Here is an 8,619-nt window from a genome sequence, read left to right on the forward strand (position 1 = left end):
TAGAGATCAGTGGTTGGGACCACTGATCTAAATATAACCGGATCACTGGTTTGCTGAAAAAACTGAAGTCGCCGGCCGCCATCTTGGTACTCACCATAACAGGAAAAACGCCCGATAAAACAAAACTGTTTATTTTAAAACCTGCTCTTCGTAATCACGACAACATGAAAAAGCGCTATAAAAACGAAAACAACCTGCTAATCATTCATGTTTATTCCAAGTTGTTTACTGTGGAATTTTCGGTCCGTAGGGAGTCCCAATATGGCGGCCTCGCGCCCACCAGCAAACGTACTCTCATCGGCTGGGAGTTCCCACGATGACACAGCTCAGTGGTCTGGACTGTCCACACAATCGCATCGGAAAACTCAACCAGAAAGTTCAAAACCTTTTCCTACATCGACTCGTCTTAATCATCCATCAACTATGAACACAAGGATCCATGTGCGATGGAGTAACTTCAAATAGATTATTGTTACAAGATCGCGAAAATCGCGACTCAATATCATGCGTCATGCGTTGATACAGTACTTAGCGTCACAACGTCACGGTGGCGTCATGACGTCAGGACAGCGTCATGACATTTCGGCTTCCTCGGAATGCATCCAGTCGCTAAATCGTTTATAATCTGCTCCAATCTCAGCAGCAAAGCGAGAAATTATCCAAATAAATAAATCATAATATCGAACCTAATATGACAATTAGGATTTGTTTACAAATATCGTGCAAAATTCACCATTTAAATAGATATTCAGGGAAAAGTGTTGAATACGTCCTGGTAAAGTAAGGCGGTGCTCGCACTAGGACAAGGGAGACCGTGGGGTAAACAACTCATACTTACCTGACAGGAGAAATACCATGATCATTAAGGTGGTGTTCTCAGGGCGAGGTCCACCCATTGCACTCCGGGTGGGTTGACCCTTGCGATTTCCCCAAATGTGGGAAACTCGACTGTACAATTTGTGGTAGTGGGGGACTGCGTTCGCGCTATCCCCTGATTGTTAAACTAAAAACAGATGATTTGTGGATGTGGCTATTAGTAAGGCAGCTTAGCGAATGGGTGTGGATGTAGCTATTAGTAAGGCAGCTGAGCGAGTGGCTGTAGCTATTAGTAAGGCAGCTTAGCGAATGGATGTGGATGTAGCTATTAGTAAGGCAGCTTAGCGAATTGAGCTTTTAGTAAGGCAGCTTAGCGAATGGATGTGGATGTAGCTATTAGTAACGCAGCTTAGCAAATGGATGTTGCTATTAGTAAGGCAGCTTGGCAAATTGATGTGGATGTAGCGCTTAGTAAGGCAGCTTAGTAAATGGATGTAGCTATTAGTAAGGCAGCTTAGCGAATGGATGTGGATGTAGCTATTAGTAAGGCAGCTTAGCGAGTGGCTGTAGCTATTAGTAAGGCAGCTTAGCGAATGGATGTGGATGTAGCTATTAGTAAGGCAGCTTAGCGAATTGAGCTTTTAGTAAGGCAGCTTAGCGAATGGATGTGGATATAGCTATTAGTAACGCAGCTTAGCAAATGGATGTTGCTATTAGTAAGGCAGCTTGGCAAATTGATGTGGATGTAGCTATTAGTAAGGCAGCTTGGCAAATTGATGTAGCTATTAGTAAGGCAGCTTAGCAAGTGGATGTAGCTATTAGTAAGGCAGCTTAGCAAATGGATGTAGCTATTAGTAAGGCAGCTTAGCGAATGGATGTAGCTATTAGCAAGGCAGTTAGCGAATGGATGTGGATGTAGCTATAAGTAACGCAGCTTACCAAATGGATGTGGATGTAGCTATAAGTAACGCAGCTTACCAAATGGATGTGGATGTAGCTATAAGTAACGCAACTTACCAAATGGATGTGGATGTAGCTATAAGTAAGGCAGATTAGCAAGTGGATGTAGCTATAAGTAACGCAGCTTAGCAAATGGATGTGGATGTGGCTAGCTTAGCAAGTGGATGTAGCTATAAGTAACGCAGCTTAGCAAATGGATGTTGCTATTAGTAAGGTAGCTTAGCGAATGGATGTGGATGTAGCTATAAGTAACGCAGCTTAGCAAATGGATGTTGCTATTAGTAAGGCAGCTTGGCAAATGGATGTGGCTATTAGTAAGGCAGATTAGCAAATGGATGTAGCTATTAGTAAGGCAGCTTAGCCAATGTTTTTTTGTTGTTGTTGTTGTTGTTGTATACTGAATCGAGGCTCGTGAAAGAGCTAACATTTATTTCACAAACAAATCAACCAGACAAACAAAATATATAAAAAGAGGGAGCGGAAGACAAAATGGGGAGAGAAGGGGAAGCACACAAACACAACATTTGAGAGCAGGGAGAAGTGTTTTTTTTGTATACTGAATCGAGGCTCGTGAAAGAGCTAACATTTATTTCACAAACAAATCAACCAGACAAACAAAATATATAAAAAGAGGGAGCGGAAGACAAGATGGGGAGAGAAGGGGAAGCACACAAACACAACATTTGAGAGCAGGGAGAAGTGTTTTTTTTTGTATACTGAATCGAGGCTCGTGAAAGAGCTAACATTTATTTCAGAAACAAATCAACCAGACAAACAAAATATATAAAAATATATAGATGTGGACGTTCTGAATAAAAGTGATACATTTTACCCACATGCTTCGCATAGCTTTACCTTTTAATTTTTGGTAGGAACTTGCTTGCTCCTTTAACTTGAGCTTGCTCCTGTGGGCCCGTATACATAAACGTTCTTATGTTAAGTACACTTGAACTCCAAGTGTGACACTTACCTCGGACTCAGACTTATGTCAGTATTCATAAATGAGCTTAAGTGTTACACCTCACTCAGTGTGACACCTAAATATAGGCATAACACCTAACCGTTTTGACTGTCCGTTGCTGGGGTTAATGATCACATTTCTTGCACCATTGTATCAGTTGCTGTGGTTTGGCTGAGTGCCATGACATAAGGATGGGACTACATCACTGGGTTCAAAAGCAAATGCTATTATTTAATGCTGTTGCAAGTCGCTAGGAAGACCTTAGGCATTCTTTCCACCCTTCATAATGGCAGGGAACACTACGTCTACGAAGTGAAAGAAAAATTTCACTGATGCTGAAAATTTTTGGCTGTGCGAAGAGTATGAAAAGCATATTGGTGTCATCGTATCGAAGTTTTCTGCCGCCGTTTCGAACAGAAAGAAGCATGACGCATGGGTTAAGATAACCGAGGCCATGCATAGAAGAAATCCTACCATGGTAAGGAGTGACAAGGACTACCAGAAAAAATGGCAGAACATGTGCTCAGTTATGAAGGATGAATACCGCGCATACAGAAAAGAACTTGTACAGAAAAGAACTTGTACAGAAAAGGACTTGTACAGAAAAGAACTTGGACAGAAAAGAACTTGTGCAGAAAAGAACTTGTACAGAAAATAACTTGTTCAGAAAAGAACTTGTACAGAAAAGAACTTGTCCAGAAAAGAACTTGTACAGAAAAGAACTTGTCCAGAAAAGAACGTGTACAGAAAATAACTTGTACAGAAAATAACTTGTACAGAAAAGAACTTGTGCAGAAAAGAACTTGTACAGAAAAGAACTTGTCCAGAAAAGAACGTGTACAGAAAATAACTTGTACAGAAAATAACTTGTTCAGAAAAGAACTTGTACAGAAAATAACTTGCACAGAAAAGAACTTGGACAGAAAATAACTTGCACAGAAAAGAACTTGTACAGAAAAGAACTTGTGCAGAAAAGAACTTGTGCAGAAAAGAACTTGTACAGAAAAGAACTTGTACAGAAAAGAACTTGCACAGAAAATAACTTGTACAGAAAATAACTTGTACAGAAAATAACTTGCACAGAAAAGAACTTGTGCAGAAAAGAACTTGTGCAGAAAAGAACTTGTGCAGAAAAGAACTTGTACAGAAAAGAACTTGTACAGAAAAGAACTTGTACAGAAAATAACTTGCTCAGAAAATAACTTGTACAGAAAATAACTTGTACAGAAAAGAACTTGTGCAGAAAATAACTTGCACAGAAAAGAACTTGTGCAGAAAAGAACTTGTGCAGAAAAGAACTTGTACAGAAAAGAACTTGTACAGAAAAGAACTTGTACAGAAAATAACTTGCTCAGAAAATAACTTGTACAGAAAATAACTTGCACAGAAAAGAACTTGTACAGAAAAGAACTTGTACAGAAAAGAACTTGTACAGAAAAGAACTTGTACAGAAAAGAACTTGTACAGAAAAGAACTTGTACAGAAAATAACTTGTTCAGAAAATAACTTGCCAAAACCTTAAGTTCCCTTGGCAATACATGGTTGCGCAATGTCAATGGATCAAGATTATCACCAATAACATCCAAAATCGTTTGCCGGTCAAGGTGGTATCGTTGGTATAGTTCGACATCATCGTACTCATCGAGCGGATGAAGTCGGTCACGAAATACTTGTTCTCGACGAATTGCACGCCGTCGAACCAGCCGTTCTTGTGTCATCAGCAGCAATGCAGCCATTCCTCTTCGCTGTCTGGTCGAAAGTGGACAGAATATACATACAGTGTGTGGCCAACTTTTTTTTTTTTTTTTTTTTTTTTGTATACTGAATCGAGGCTCGTGAAAGAGCTAACATTTATTTCACAAACAAATCAACCAGACAAACAAAATATACAAAAAGAGGGAGCGGAAGACAAGATGGGGAGAGAAGGGGAAGCACACAACCACAACATTTGAGAGCAGGGAGAAGTGTGGGAGGGAGAGGGCTTGGGGGCAGGAGGCGTGGGAAGGGGGGGGGGGGGGTGGGAGAAGTATAAAACACAAGGGGACCGAAATTAGCGGGGGTAGAAAAGATCAAGGTTTTGGATGGGGGAGGATAAGAGATGGTGGTGAACAGCTGTTTTAAAGACCTGGAGGGTGGAGTGGGATTGAAGAGAGTGAGGGAGTTTGTTCCAGAGGCGGGAGAAAAGAGGAATGAAGGAGTGAAGGTGAGCAGAACTTACGTTCACTTAAGACACCCCAGGAGGTGTCTCAAATATAAGCATGAAGTTGAGTGTAATACATTAGGTAAGTAGCATATTGAATAGCACTTGTTCGTAAAACCTAAGTTAGGAGGTACTTAAGTGTTATACTTAGACTTAAATACGTTTATGAATACAGGCCCTGGACTCTGTGTCCGTCTCACCTGACAATGTGGACAACTGTCTGTCAAACCTAGACTCTGATTCTGCAACTGGACCAGACGGCATCAGCCCAAGGGTCCTAAAATCCTGCTCTTCCGCTCTTTCACTCCCTCTTCTCTGTTCTCTGACTATTTTTTTTTAAGTTGCAGATTCGGATGAAATGGTGGTGTTTTTTGTGTTCTATTCGGCAATTGATTAATTTTTTATTTTTTTTAACGATTTTTATTTTTATTTTTTAATTATTCAGCATTTTTTACTTGCAAAATCGAAGATTTTTCAAGTATATTGGTCGGCTGCATTTGTGGTCCGGTCTGTCTGTTTGTCTGTTTGTCACCGGCCACAGGTCACAATTCTAAACTGATCGTCACGAAATTTCACCAAGTTGTCTAGGTCGTCCCAATTGAGATGCATAGTGATTTTGAGGTCAAAGGTCAAAGGTCATCTGGAGGTCAAATTTCTAAAATCGCCATTTTAAATCCCATTGACTTGAAAATTGAATAACATTTGTACATTGAGTCAATACATTGGGAAATGAACGATTTTTGAGGTCAAAAGGTCAAAGATCAACTCAATGTTAAATTTTAAAAGTCATCAATTTTCATCTAAAAAGCCGTCAATTCTCAATCAATTGACTTGAAAATTGAACAGCATTTGCATATCGAGTGATTAAATTGGGAAACATACTATTTTTTGATGTCAATCGGTCAAAGGTCAACTCTAGGTCAAACTTCCAAAATCATCAATTTTCATCTGAAACCCATCAATTTTCATCCGATTGACTTGAAAATAGAACAGCATTTGCGTATTGCCTCACTGAATTGGGAAACCACCTATTTATAAGGTCAAAGGTCAACTCAACGTCAAACTTCTAAAATCATCATTTTTCATCTGAAAAATCGTCACTTTTCATCCTGCTGACCCGAGCTTTGATCAAGATCGTAAATTTTAATCGTCATGAAATGGACACTTTGGGGAGGCGGATTTTGTAAGTATCGTGCTACGCATGATGTCTTCTTGTTTATTTTCTTTCTCATCTGACCAATATCTCAGGCACCTTTTGAGCTAAGAAGCTGATATTTGGACATGACAATGACCAAGTGATTTGTCTGTAAAAGGTATTTTTGATTTATTGATTAATCGATTAATTATATATTGATTAACAAATTGATTATTTATTTTTTAAATAAATGACATTTCATTAAATTTCTAAAAGTTACATATTCGGATGAAGCACAAGTGGTTTAGTTATGCTATTAGCCAATTGATTAAGAAAATATTTTGTGACAATCTTTTATTGATTTTAATTAGGCAATTAATCAATCAAATATTGTGCACTTCTCCTTCCAAATACAGTCTCGATGAGCTCCAAGGTGGTATTGCCAGGCGCCAGAGGCGCCCCGGCAATGCCCCGCTGGAGGATATTTAATTATTTGGCATGGGGGCGGTGTACCTTGAATGTATCTGTACTTGTTTGTTTTTTCTTTAATCTAAACGAACAATATAGTCATTGCCACCATTTATTATACATTAAAGCACCAATCTTGATTGAAGTTGGCAACCACACGAACAAAGAACGATACATTTATTTACCTCAAAAAAAAAGTTCTATTTTCCTGATTATTAATGGAGTGTAAAACGGTTGATTATAAAACACAAATGATAAAACTCAGTTATAGTCGGTCATCTGGACATTCACTCTGCTCACTGTAACGGTAAGGGGGAGCACAATTACATTTATATGCTGATAGTATAAAACTGCAACATAAAAACTGAGGCACAGTTTCAAGAAAGATCACTTTCATATTTAATTCAATTCATTGAGCCTTCATTTATAATTCAAACCTCAATTTAAAAAACAATATTAAAAAAATTAATAGAAAATCAACCAAAACCACCCAACCACCCACCGACCCACCCACCCAACCACTTTTTTTTTGTCCCACTTGGATTTAGAAAAGAAATGACGAAAAGAATGATACTTCATTATAAGAATTAAGATAAGTCACACTGAAAAAACTCTTGGGTCTAAGTTGGTTTGGACCCGAGCTGGTCTGGGTCTGAGCTGGTCTGGACCCGAGCTGGTCTGGGTCTAAGCTGGTCTGGGTCTGAGATGGTCTGGGTCTGAGATGGTCTGTGTCCGACTTGCCTCAAAACATTTCCGTAGTGTTGTAGGTGTTATCAGTCCATCAGTCACGATCATGATGACGACCAGATGACAGACAAAAATGAACTCTCGCAGGTTTGAAGTTCATTTTTAGTGTAAGGCCTAGTGTAATGCTTGGCCACAATGGCATGAATGGAAAGGCCTTTGTTCCAAAGATTGATAGAGTTGCAAAGAGACATCAACTTCTTCTTCTTCTATAAAAGGATGTTTTCGACTTACTCACCAAATCTATTCATTCCAAAAAAAAATTCCATCTCTTACAGTTCCTCTTTTCTACATCCCCGAAACTCTCCTGCACTCCACCCCGCCTTCAGCGTCCTCAAACGTATTTTTGACTCGAAGGTCACAAGAAACTCATTTTGCAATAAATGTTCGTTTCCCATTAATTGTACACTTTTCAAAATCCAATCTCACCCCTCCCCTCCAAAACCTCCCCATCACCCCTCCCCTCCAAAACTTCCCCATCACCCATACCCTCCAAATCTACCCCCTTGCCCCTCCCCTCCAAATCTTCCCCATCACCCATCTCTTTCAAATATTCCCCCTTGCCCCTCCCCTCCAAATCTTCCCATCACCCCTTCCCTCCAAAACTTCCCCATCACCCCTCCCCTCCATTTCTACCCCCTTGCCCCTCCCCTCCAAATCTTCCCCATCACCCATCCCTTTCAAATCTTCCCCCTTGCCCCTCCCCTCCAAATCTTCCCCATCACCCCTTCCCTCCAAAACTTCCCCATCACCCCTCCCCTCCAAAACTTCCCCATCACCCCTCCCCTCCAAATCTACCCCCTTGCCCCTCCCCTCAAAATCTTCCCCATCACCCATCCCTTTCAAATCTCCCCCCTTGCCCCTTCCCTCCTAAACTCCCCCCACACCCCTCCCCTCCGGGACTCTCCCTCGCTCCTCCCCTCCTAGACTCCCCTCTCACCCCTCCTCCTCAAAGCATCCTCCACGCTTCTTCCCCCTTCCAGCTTTCACCTTCATCTCCCCCAACCTTCTGCCTCACTCTTCCCCCTCGTCAAATAACACCTCACTGTGCCTCACCCAATCACCATCAAACCTTTTGTCCGCCCCATTCTTCCCTTTCTCCAAGCTATTCTGAATTCTCTGACACACCTTCAACAGCTGTCCCTACCACTTCCTCCTCTTCCACATCTTACCCTACCCCTCCCCCCCTGTTCTGTATCCGATGCTCCCCCTTCCTCTTCATTAACGGTATGGACCTCAAACATCCAGGGCCTTCGCTCAAACTTGACTGATCTCTCCATACAGGTTGCTTCTGACAAACCAGATGTAATCTGCTTAACAGAAACTTTCCTCCTT

General features: G+C 40.9%; 1 non-coding gene across 1 annotated transcript; it reads left to right on the forward strand.

Annotated features, from left to right (window-relative positions):
- Nucleotides 1-830: 830 nt before the first annotated feature.
- Nucleotides 831-994, forward strand: LOC137435855 (U1 spliceosomal RNA). The gene has a single exon (XR_010986150.1). It is a non-coding gene; the product is annotated as a U1 spliceosomal RNA (small nuclear RNA).
- The last annotated feature ends 7,625 nt before the right edge of the window (nucleotides 995-8,619 follow it).

Source organism: Myxine glutinosa, chromosome 9 (genome assembly GCF_964187855.1).
Source record: "Myxine glutinosa chromosome 9, kmMyxGlut1.1, whole genome shotgun sequence".
Taxonomy (NCBI): domain Eukaryota; kingdom Metazoa; phylum Chordata; class Myxini; order Myxiniformes; family Myxinidae; genus Myxine; species Myxine glutinosa.